The 12870-nt window shown below is 40.8% G+C and overlaps 1 long non-coding RNA gene across 1 annotated transcript in view; it reads right to left on the bottom strand.

The window, feature by feature from the left end:
• Nucleotides 1-7239: 7239 nt before the first annotated feature.
• The window catches only part of LOC134158898 (uncharacterized), a 28165-nt gene continuing 22534 nt past the window's right edge, over nt 7240-12870 (bottom strand). Inside the window, exon 3 of the long non-coding RNA XR_009962946.1 lies at nt 7240-7609. This is a non-coding gene — a long non-coding RNA (uncharacterized LOC134158898). The remainder of the gene's footprint in view (nt 7610-12870) is intronic.

Below are 12870 nucleotides of genomic sequence, written 5' to 3'. Positions count from 1 at the left end.
GGAGGACTTTATTCAGACATCCCATCCTGGATTTACAGCACCTGCTGAACAAGACATTGCTCTGCTGCAAGCTGCTGCTCTGGGCTGTGCAGTAAACAGGATCATGCCAGTTGCACCACCATCCACAACAAGAAAAACAGAACTGATCACCTGGCTTGTGCCTCCATCACCTGCAATTTAAGGGAACTCGGACTGGAAAGAACTCACACAACACCATACATGCAATGTGTAAGTGTGCCAGCACCTCTGGTGTAGCTGTAGTGGGTTGTGCTGGGTGGTTGCCAGACACCTCCGGAGCCGCTCTCAACTCTCTCTACTCAACAGGGCAGGGGGAGAAAGTAAGATGAGATGGGTTGAGCTAGACAGGGAAATCACTTACCAACCACCCTCATGAGCAAACCAGACTTGGCTCAGGGAAGTTAACTGAGAAGCAATGCCTCCTTCCCAGGCTCAGCCTCACTCCTTTGGTCCCAATTCTTCCATTTCCTCCCCACCTCGAGTGGCACAGGGGAATGGGGAATGCGGGTTTTGGTCCGTCTGTAACACTGTCTTTGCTGCTCCTTCTTCCTCACACTCCCGCATGGGGTCCCTCCCACAGGATACAGTCCATCACAAACTCTTCCAGTGCCAGTCCTTCCCATGAGCTGTTGTTCCTGCCAGAAAACCTGTTCCTGTGTGGGCTCCTCTCCAGGAGCCACAGCTCCTGCCAGGAGCAGATATCCACAAGCTGCAGCTTCCTTCAGAGCACATCCTCCTGCTCCAGCACGGGGTCCACCCCAGGCTGCAGGTGGATATCTGCTACAGCATGGTCCTCCACAGGTTGCAGGTAGATATGTGGGTAACTCTCCCATGAAACTGGCACTTAATCTTGAGAGACAAAGCGCAGAGAGACACAAGTTGTGTCTGTCTTCAGTACATGAATGCATAATCCCTTGATCCTCTTTCTGCCCCTGAAATATCAATCGTACTAGAACTTCCACTTAGTCCTAAAAAAGCTCATGAAGATATTCTGTCCAATGTCAAGATCATAAATCTGGGGTAAAAGACTACTGATGTTCCATGCAATTCTATAAATAGCACTGTAGTTTAGACTGGAAGAGCAAATCTCCAGATCATCTCTATTTACTGTTCTTCAGTTTGTGCTGGGAAGCAACATGGAAGTATGCAAAACTGGATTCTTTCCATGTTCAGCTATCTGCGAGCACACTCCTAAGTTATGTCCTGCCCAAAGAATAAGGCTGAGGTCTGATCTAGCCTGGAAAAAAAACTTGCTGAAACACAGAGGGATGCTGGACCCTCAGTTTTCCACTCTGGATCTGTCACTACAGTGCCATGCTACTTGCTAACACAGAGAGAGTCTGGAAGCTGCTGTTAAATACACAGCACGGGCTGAGCAGAACCAGTCATCCTTTGATTTGCCTGAGCATATTTGCTCATTTGTCCCTTCAGAGCCCATGTGCACTATTTATAGAAAGGCTTTACATTCTTATTAGTTACCAGACAATGATTTTTAATGCATGTTCCATCATTACAAATGCTCTTTCTGTGAAGCTTTCTACATTATGTAAACCAGGCAATTATCACTGCACGGTTTAGAAGGTCATTCCAACGCCTATAAAATAAATAGCAATGGGAACTGGAGTCTCTGTAGCTTTTTTGCTTTGCAGCTATAGATTCAGCAAGCATTCATGCCATGTAGTTTAGAACCTAACAAGGGTACTAATTCATAGCACAGAATTGACAGAAACATTTTTATTGATCTTGTATCTTTGTTATGTGCAACCCACACTCCACACAGCATGCTGAGTGATGAGACACGGTGGCTCCAGGACTCGGTGCAGCTGCAGCACAGAGGAGAGGTTTTTCAACCCATGTTAAAGTCTTTTCAATGTACAGCTGTCATCAGAAAAAGGAAAGGATTAGTCAGGTTTCTTTTCTTTTCAGAAGGAGAAAAATGAGGACACAGCAACGGTGCAGCCATTTATCCATCACCCAGCAAAGTGCAATGCCTGACATCAGCAGTATAGCACACACAAGGGAGCCCTGGAAGCATCTCAAAATGATCCAACACTTGAAAATGATGAAGAATTGTTCCACTAATAAAAATATTTCTCTATGAAAGATCACAGCGTATTCATCTTACCAAAGGCCCTCCGTTAGTATAAACAGTATTTCCTTTTATGTCAGAAAGAGGAAGTCTCAGATTAAGGCAACTTCTCACATTCCTGTGGAGACCCAGGAACTGTACTATAACTGTGTCCTCCAGACTACTATTTCCCACTCAAAAAAAAGGTTTAACGACAAAAGATACACTTCTAACGGTGACAGAATCAGTGAACCAGAATCATTAAAAACACAGATTAAAAAATCTGAAGGATATATTTCTAAAAACAAGCCTGAAACTTAGCCTTAACCTCTGGAAAATAGTGACAAAAGGGAGATAAAGCAGCATGGAAAAGAGTGCCCTAGCACATACTGTAGATGCAGACATGGGGAAACTTGCCTGTTCACATTCAGGTTCTCCCTCCTCCCCTCAATGCTTACATATTAATCTTGCCTGGTCCTTTATGTAAATCTCAAAAGAAAAATGTGTCTCATCTAAAATCAAGGGGAAAAAAACATTTTCCCCTTCAATTTCCAAGGAAAAACATATGCCAGTCAGCTTTGTGCAGTGTAATGAACCCATAGCTTATAGGCCTCTGCCACTTCATTTTGGAGAAGACAGAAAGATTATATTTTGAACACTTCACATTCAGAGATAACCACTGCCTGCACTGATGCAAATACAGGAATGCACAGTGTCCTGGGTTCAGCAGTAGCAGTCATTTTTCCCCTGCTACTGCTGAACCCAGGACACACAGACATCACTTATACCTCTATTACTGAATGCCAAAAAACACTTAACTTTTATATTCTGAAATATAACCTATTTTTAAATGAAGCATTAAAACAAAAGGAAATCAAGAGATTTCCTATGATTCCAGCTAGATGTCATTAATATCTGCATTATACTGTCACATGCAGTAAAGACTACAAAAAAAGCAACCCACAACGCACCCCCAAAAACCCACACCAGGGAAGGGAGGGAGAAGTAGCAAGCACTCCACACAGCTTTCACTGCCCAAGGACAAGTGGTTTCAACCTCTTGCATCGAGATTGTACCTGGCTTAAAAGCTACAACCCCCCCCCCCCCCAACGTCTTCAGAACACCCCGAGACTAAAGGCACAATTAAATCCTGTATGACTCTTCAAATAACTCTTGTAGATTTACTGCTCAGACTGCAAATTCCACATTAAGTATGCACTCTAGCTACTTCCAAGTGGCAGCAGGAAAACACCTGCAATCCAGCAGCGGTTCTGCAGTGGTATCTGCCAAACAAGAGCATTAGAAGTCTACAAGCTGAATATCAATGAGCTTCTCCGTATGGACAGAAGCTGCTCACAAGAACTGCGGTCAGTGAGCCTGGATTGTTTACAGCAGAGCCCAGGTGTGCACGCAGAGCCCTGATAGCTGGCAGGTTCCAAGATTTATATCACACTCATCATCACAGTGGCCTGCAGTGAAGAGTTAAGTGACCATAAAATCTGACTCAGGTGTCTTCTTCTGGAAAGGAGGGAGTGCAATCCAGTGTCTTCATGGCTGTTTTATTTATGTTGCCAGGTAATAATGATGCAGACAGTAACAGCAGGAAAAACAAACCTACATCACCCAGGACATGATGCAGATGCTAGCAGGGTTAGTTCCTTGAGGAAATCATTCCCACCAAGGACCTGCCCCTCCAGGTACAGCTAGAAAATGCTTCGTTAGCTGCTTTATTAGCAGAGACAGCAGCAATCTTGGGCATCTGTGTACTTACTTTCTCATTTCCACCAAGAATTTAATTAACTGGCATTAATTAAGTTTTCTGTTTGATCTGGAAAGTCAGTTCAAATCAACATTTTTTATGGAGAGTTTAATACGAATGCTGACAGATAATTCCTTTTAGAAGATGTAGCAATAGGACAAGGGGAAGTGGGTTTACTTAACCAGGGGAAGTTTAGGTTACATATAAGGAAGAAGTTCTTTACTGTTAGGATGGTGAGGCACTGAAATGGGTTGCCCAGGGAAGCTGTGAATGGTCCATCCCTGGCAGCGTTCAAGGCCAGGCTGGACAGAGCCTTGGGTGACATGGTCTAGGGCAAGGTGTCCCTGTCAATGGCAGGGGGTTGGAACTGGATGATCTCAAGGTCCTTTCCAACCTAATCCATTCTGTGATTCTACGATGCTTGGGCTTGCAGCAAGAAGGACAGAACAGGGGAACCTACTCCACTGAGAAACCAAGATTTTTATTTGCTGTTAGACATGTTCAGCTAAGAAAAGAAATGGCTATGTTATCCAATTTGAGATGTGTGGGTGTTTTGCAGCTACACCAAAAGATCTAAAAGCTCACCAGGACACAAAATACTACAGACAGGCCAGGTAAGATGCCCAGGAAATGTGTGAATTGTCAATGTACACCAAAACACCATTCGTCCACCCAACTGCTATAGCTCTCTGTTGTAGAACATGTCCAGCTGAGCCCTGTCACTTTGAAATATTTGCTACATCTTAAGCTATTAAAAATAGGCAAATTTATTACCTATCTCTGCACTGTTGCTTGTTCTTATCCGCTGCAATTTAACAAATGAAACTGTCACCTTCTTAAGCTGTAAATGTATCAAATAAGTTCTGTGCAAACTTCACAACCAATAAACATGGGTGCTAGCATTCATATTTACCATTAGAGTCCAAATTTCATAAGCATGAGGATAAAATACTGGAAATCCAACAATTTTAGGAAGAAAAAAAAAGACTAAATGAAAGCAAAAAAAAAGATTAAATGAAGGCAAAAAAAAAGATTAAATGAAGGCAAAAAAAAAGGATTAAATGAAGGCAAAAAAATGAAAGAAGTTGTACACCCCTGAAAACAGCACATGCACAACTGTCATGATCTCACCAAAATCAAGGTCAGAAAAATATGTTCACCTGAACTATGAAAATGCAGGACAGAGAATGAGGGTTGCTCTTCTGGATCCTTCAGGCAGAGCTTCCCAGCCTGTTCACACATCTCCAAATCCAAAACTAAAGTGTCTGGGCATTTATTCACATCACAATAAAAGCACAAGAGCAGCTACATAAGGAAAGGTACAAGACATGGGAGCCTTTTGCCATTTTCACATGCAGGCTCAAGGTCCTGTGTCTATTCCAAACATATTGGACAAGTGCCTTGGGCAGAACAGAATCCTTGTCTGGGCTGCAGTATCACTGAAACCAGAAACCCACATCCATTCCCCTTACCAGCTCAAAACCGTGTAACCCATTAACCTTCTGAAACTTTAAGTAAACACTTGAATGAATCCCTGACTCCCCACACACAGCTGTGCTCTTGCTTTCCAGAAAGCCAATAAAGCCACCTTGGTTTCAGTTGGTCTTTCCATCCAGCTGGCAGGTTCCCCCTGCTGCAGTAAGCCCACAAGGGTGAGCCCATGCAAGTCTTGCAGCTCCAGGCCAGCAACAGTCCCAAGGGATACACAAACTAAATCCAGAGGGATTTAACAGCACGCATCTGCATACTTCAACAGGTAAAAATTAAACCGATCCTAAACACCACAAGTCTTACAAACAGGTTTAATACAAGGCTTTGGCTCTCTTGTTTCTCCTTAGCTGGTAGCTAGGAGCAAACCAATGAATTTGAGTTGCACAAAGCTCTGAAGGCCACACGGGGCATCCCACTGCCTGCAAGACTGAGAACCACAAGATACAGGCTGATTCTACAGGGACTGCAGCGACAGAACAAGAGGTAATGGGTTTAAACTAAAACGGGAAGTTTTTTACTGCAAGGATGGTGAGGCACTGGCACAGGTTGCCCAAAGAAGTGCTAAATGCTCCACCCCTGGCAGCATTCAAGGACAGGCTGCACAAAGTCTTGGGTGACATGGCCTAGTGTGAGGCATCTCTGCCCATGGCAGGGGGCTGGAACGAGATGACCTTAGGGTCTTTTGCAACCCAAACCATTCTACGATTCTATTCTATGATTCTACATCCTATTACTATAAGAGGATAAACAGCAAATTGCAGCCATATATCAGTCTTTTTAGCTTGCATATTGCTTGCTTCCATTTTTTTTTTTTTTACTACTTTTGTGTCAATAAAAATTATACAGAGCTACACTTCTACTGGAGATTTTTAACCCTAGATGAAGAGAGGCTTTGTTTAGACTCTTGCAGTATCAGTGAAACCAGTCCAGGCTTTGCAGCTCACTATTGCTTTACTTTTGACCGCCCTTGAATGGATTGAAATTAACTGCAGCAGTCAGCAATTCCAGCAAGTGAACCCAGAGAAAAGTAGAGCCAAAACACCAGAAAACCCCCAACCTATCCACAACTCATTTCCAGTACTTCAAATGTGTCATTTTACCTACAGAACAAGAATTGTGAACTCGGTAGCTACATACAAATACACACACATCCCTAAGGAAACAAGAGGAATGTTCCTTGGAGCTTTGGAACCACCACAACACACACACACACACAGAGCAAGTCAGTTCAGCTTCACAGATGCCAGCACAGCTGTGCCGATTTCTACCAAACTGAATTTTAGTCCCATCTAGCAGAAACATCACTGAGAGCCTGTTGTGGTTTTCCCCATTACGTTACTGCACTGTTCCATTCTTTTTCAAACCTACTTTTTTATGGGAATATTTTATGTTACGTTACCGTATTTCACATACCTACAAATAAGAAACCTAAAGTTGTATCTCAGGATTATTGAGAATATTACAATTGACAGTTCACAGGTTTAGGGTCCCACCCCCCAGAAATACCCCTAACACATACTGGAATAACAAATCACGGTATGAAGCTGGAGATAAATTGTCTTTGCTGTGTTTTTCTTCCTGTAAATCAGCTCATTTCAGCTGATCAACATTACTGCACACAGAAAGAACAGCTGGTACTTCATTTTTCTGTAGCTCTTCTGTAGGTAAATCAAATTCAAGCTGTCTGTATTCATTCTGCTAAGCCATAGATCAATTCCCACGATACGACACCTAAGTACTTTGTTAAATGATAATGCTACCTACCTAATAACCAAAGACCAAATAAACAGACACTGAAGTCAGCTACGTATGGCTGAGCAGCACTGTGACCTTTCCTAATCACTGCATCTGGCATCACACAAGTGAGAAGAATGAAATATTAAAAAAAAATAATAAAAAATGCTTTAAAACAAACTAAAAGGGCAATGAATTGTCAGGATAAGAAATGCAATAGAAAAGCCATAATGTACATGTATCCCATGAAAGTTATTATTATTCAAAGTGAGAGACAGTGAATGCCAGCCACAGAAAGAGTGTTTTAGTGAAAAATCCTCTAGATGAGTGAGTCACTGTGTGTCCAGCTGTCCAGCGATCCAACTGTATCATTACTTGCTTGTGTTTGCATCACCATCAGATAGAAGCCTTCATATTCTTGAAGTAGCAAGCCCGCATTTTACACCAGCATGGGCCAGTATCACGAGCGAAGGCTTCCATGTATCTACTCACATCCCACTGCTGGGTGCTCATCTGAGCTGGCATGTGCATTTGTGAACCTGCATCAGCAACTGTATTAGTTAAACTGATCAAAAGTAGCTCAACAAGAAAGAAAAAAAGCCTGGTTTAATTGGGATCAGCTTCCCAGTTCAAATCACTGTATGGCTGCACTGCGATTGTGGAGCTCTATAGGGATTTGAATCAGGATGAGGATACAAAGTGAGTGGCAGAAGCAGGGCAGGAGTGAATCTTTGAGACGAGTCACTTCTGCTCCATTAATAATCTGTGAAACCGCATCCAACAGGCCTAACTAATACAGAAATAATGGTATCAGTAAAGCCTGTTGAAATACACTTAAATTTGGTCACACTGGTGAATAATGAAGTGAAGCCATGTATATGTACTGATGAGCTGCAGAATACAGTAAGTTATCTTGACTGCCAGGGGCAGAATTCCATATTTAATGACACACAAGAAAATATATTTAACTCCCTGCTGTCAGAGTTCATCCACATTCTGGCCTTATCTTCCCCACTGCCCACTTAACCTCTGAAACCCAGCGTAATTCAAGACATGTAGACATGTCTAGAAAACCTTTACTTCTACCCAGCATTTCTCAGTTAAAATACCCGATCTGGATTATGGTGGTATTCCTTCAACAACAAAATACCCGTGGCTACCCAACTTTCACTCATATTCATGTGAGCTGTAGTAACACTGGTTGTAGGGTTGAACTGCTATAGTCAACAGTCTGTCTTCAAGCAAGATGTCACGCTATATTATCATAATCTCACCTATCTTTTAAATATAGTAACTTTCCACATCAGCCTTTCTAGGTACGCTTGAATGAGAAGACTTATTTTCTACCTCTATCTAGATACAGTCCAAGGAAGCTGAAGTTTTTCTTAGGGTTCTTTCAATTTAAAATACCATTAAATAATGTTTTTGTCAATCAGAAGACACTACAGGGTAGGAGAGGTGATTGTAGTTGAAAGACAAGATTTGAGGAAAGCTCTGTGTATAATGAAATCACATGAACATGAAGATACACATTGGGCTATGATAGATACAAGCCGGCAAAATTGGGTCAACCTTAGCACAAATGAGATGATGGTCAATGATGGTCAAGAACTTGTCCCAGAAATTCCTCAAGAACTTCCCAAGCTTTAGGCTGCATGCTCCATTAAATCAGTTTGTGGAACCCAACTTGAAAGCAAACTGCAATGACATACAGCTCTGCTCTTACAAGAGTCCAGGGGAAAAAAAAAAATAAATAAATCCAGAAGTCCTAAGAGCTTGATTTTAAATAGACATTTCCTACACAGTGCTCAGCGTAAGTAAAAGTGGGGCAATTCTAAAGGAGTGAAACAAATTCCTATAAGCAGAAACCGAAAAGTGAAACAATAAAAATTAGAAAGAGGAAAAAATGGGTCTCACATATATAAAACAAAAGTCACTTCAGAATAAAATGCTAAATTAAAAAATTATAACCTAAGAAATAGAAAGGAAAAGGCACGTAATTAAAAAAGAAATTAAAGAAGAAATTCAGGTAAGCCTGAAACCTCCCAGAAGAAGAAAAATTCTCAGATAACAAATAGAAAAATCAAAAGACTGTGAAAGGAATTTCCACTGTTTCAACCAGTTGCCTTGAGGAAATGCATTTGATTGTATCTTTCCTATCACCAAAGGTAACGAGCAAATACCATGACTAGTTGATGTCAGACCTTTACTTTATTTTCTCTGTCTTGCAATTAATCAACTTAGTCCATTCCAAAAGAAATAAACCAAAACCAGAAAGCAGATTTCTTGCCAAGTCTAAGTCTAAAGTATAAGGTTCTACCATGGTACCATCTGCAAGCAAACCCAAGTGTGAGCTATTACTGGCACACTTAAACATGATTATCCTTATCTGGCCCAACATTTACATACCTCATAGGCCCACATTTCCAGAATGAAAGTTATATTTGAAACTGAGAAATCCATAAGTGTTGTCTGAAAGCTCAAAGGCTGTGATAAGATATAGCACCTAAAGAAATACAGGGGATCCCTGATGAGCATTATCTTTGGCTTACAACCCAAATACTGCAGTGACCAAAAACATGTCTCCTCTTGCAATCCCTAAAAAAAAAATCAAACCAAAGTTTTCTCCCAGATTTCTCTCTCACACTAAAATACTGCATGGCTTTTTAATTCAATGATTTTAATTTAGTTGTCCCATCTGCTATAAGTATTTTAATACAACATCTCCTTTTATATCCTAACATCAAGGTGATAGTGCCAACTAAGTTCTGCTGTGGCCATCTGTAAAAGGAAAGAGGGAGGAAACATGAATATTTCTTTCTTATATTCAACAACTTGGATTTCAAGCAGGATTTTAGTGATGGAAAAAAAAGAAAATAATTAATAAATTTGTACTCTACATGGATTTCTCTAGAAGCAATATTTGAATTATTTTTCTTGACATTCAGAAAGATTTCAGATCTTGTGGAATGTTTAGTTTGGAATTAGAATGCTTACCAAGAGAATTATACTGGCATGATTTAAGGCTTCATCCAAAGACGGACTTTCCATTTTATAAATTAAGAAATACAAGTCCTATGAAATCAAATAACAGCATCCTCTTCAAAATGTCTTTACAACTTCATGTTCACCTTCAAACGTACAGAGCAAGTGTTACCCCTTTAACAATAAATGGATGAGAGGCACTTTTTTCCTTTACCTACATGTGATAAGGGTGTGGGTTTTCCCAACACCAAAAACCGCAAGAAGCAAACAAAAAGCTCTACACACTCAGGTTACCTGCAATTGGGAGACTATGGAACATAATTAAAAAGTGGATTTTTTTCATTGCATGTATCACTAAGCGAGAACCTACTGAAGGGTTTTCTGGTGTCAGCTTCAATACTCAAAGACTGCACACAAAACCATAACCACAGAACTCGGGTAGCAAGGTGGGTAGTCATATTCACACTGCCTAACTGTTTTGCAGGATTTACTCTTCTATTTGTAAACCAACTCTTGTGCTACAAAAAAAGAAATTTAATTTAATAGTGGCGTGGGCCACAATGAAAAACTCTGGCATGTAAAACACCAATCAAGACTCAGCAACTATCCCATTAAATCCACATCCCAGCCCACAAAGTGTTAGTAACTGCTTCCTTTGAAATAACATTCTGCAAGAATTTCTTCTGTAGGGACTTTCTTTACGGTAGCTATGCTTTAGACAGACCTTATAGCAAGCTTCTGCTGTGGAACCATGGGTGCAAAAGGACATTCCTGGCTAGCAACGACGTTTCTAGGTCCCAGCCTGAAAGCAGATGCTGGGAGAATCAAGGCTGGAGGAATCCTTTCCCCCACAACCTTGTGTACTACTTACAGAAATAGTTATACGGTTAGGACATTCATTTAACCTTAAAAAATAAGTTTTAAACTAGGTACAAGACATGAAATATGCAGCTGATACAGGAGCCTTGGGCAACATGGTCTAGTGTGAGGTATCCCTGCCCATGGCAGGGGGTTGGAACTGGATGATCTTAAGGTGCTTTCCAACCTAAACTATTCTGTGATGCTGTGATTACACTACTTTGCACCAGTTGTCTCCCAAGTGCAAGTTAGGCTCCTACTGAAGGCTGTGCTCTTCCTCCACTCCCCATGTGCAAGGACCCTTCTGCAAGTATCTCTGCTGTTATCTTCAGTTTCATGAGTTCCTGTTTTCCATGACAAGAGATTTCAGAGACACTTCTCACCTGTGTTGAAAACAATGAAATTCAGCCTTCCACGCAATAAATTAGATTCTGATAATGAACACTCCTTTTGAAGGGGGTAAGAGGATGCACCCCAGGAGTTGGATTAAAAACCTTTTCCATCTCCCAACATTAATTTGAAAGCACATTTGTAAACACTTCACACATCATCCCTCGTGTCTCAGTGAATTCACCTCATATTCACACCGGGCTTCCTAGCAACTCTTCCTTACTAATACATTTTTCCATTTACTGAAAACAATAACAAGAATGAGTCATTCCTGCAGAATATAGCCCTTCACATACACCAGATGCAGCTAAAGCCTACTCAGATCGCTGTATTTATCACACAAGTCTGTCAGCATTTTGCATCTTTTGTCAATGTTCTTGTCAGGATGTTGGAATTATTTTCTTTTTAATGTTAAGATCTTAATATTGCTTGTCAAAATGTACTACCAAGTTCTGTTAAAGCTAACATCTAAATAGTTCAGTTACTAGCAGCTTGAGAATACCACCCAGTGACCCAGAATTACTGCCTTTTAACAAGGGAGTAAAACAAACGGAGAGAAAAAAAGCTCACAGCTTTAGAACTGAGAAAATCAGCATTTCCTTATGCTCTTCAAGGCTTCCCCTTCCAATTCCACTGAATCTGTTTCAGTAAACAGGTTGTTGTTGTCGTTTCTTGGTGTTCTCTCTTTAAACCAGTTCTTACACTACTTCTATAAACATCAAGCCTGACTAGCTTGCTATGTGCACCACAGTTAAGGAGAGCTCCTATCCCCTCCGTTCTCCTCCAATACAGTGGAGTATAAGTACACAAACCAAAAATGAGCAGAGAACCAGAGCAATTCACTCTGATGAAATTATACAGCTGTTGGGTGGGATGTTCAACCAATCACTGCAAAAACCAAAGGAGTAGTTATGAAGTTTGGCTTCACGAAATGCCTTTCTGCTTTCCAGAGTAAAGGGTAACAGCAGAGCCCAATTCTACCTTTACTCATTTTGTTTTCTTACAGAGGTGTTCCATGAAATAACTCCTTAGAATTACAGCACCCTGATGTTATTAGATGAGTGATTTCAAATAAAAGGCACTTGCCTATAGCCACACATTACGTGTAAGGGCAGAACATAACAATGACAGTAACAGGCAGACACAAAAGCTGTAGATCCTAAATTATTCATGATCTATTCAATGCAAAAATCAAGTGGTCCTGGACAATTAATTCTAGTAAGAAAGGAATGACATTTTTCAGTCATCTCTACAAATTATTTACTTTTTCTACAAAGCATATATTCAGCAGTTGCAAAGAATTAAGATGTAAAAGTAAAGATAAGCCGTGTTTCATCAGTTCCTAGTAATTATGCCAATACCACAAAGGGCGGCTCTCCGTCAGCAAAGCAAAACTAACAAGCATTCAATGCACTGAGGAAAACAAGAAATGCATTTAACATCAATTCATTTCAAACAAGAATTGAGCATTTCAAGTCATGTTTTGTATACTTGCAAGAGCCATTTAGGATTTTGAAGTTAGTTGTAATCTAGAAATAATCTAATTGTAAAACCTAAGCAGCAGTGC

This window comes from Pezoporus occidentalis, unplaced genomic scaffold (genome assembly GCF_034315485.1).
Source record: "Pezoporus occidentalis ecotype Australia unplaced genomic scaffold, CSIRO_AGI_Poc_V1 ctg136, whole genome shotgun sequence".
Lineage (NCBI taxonomy): Eukaryota > Metazoa > Chordata > Aves > Psittaciformes > Psittacidae > Pezoporus > Pezoporus occidentalis.
This window is presented reverse-complemented; position numbering and strand designations above follow the sequence as displayed.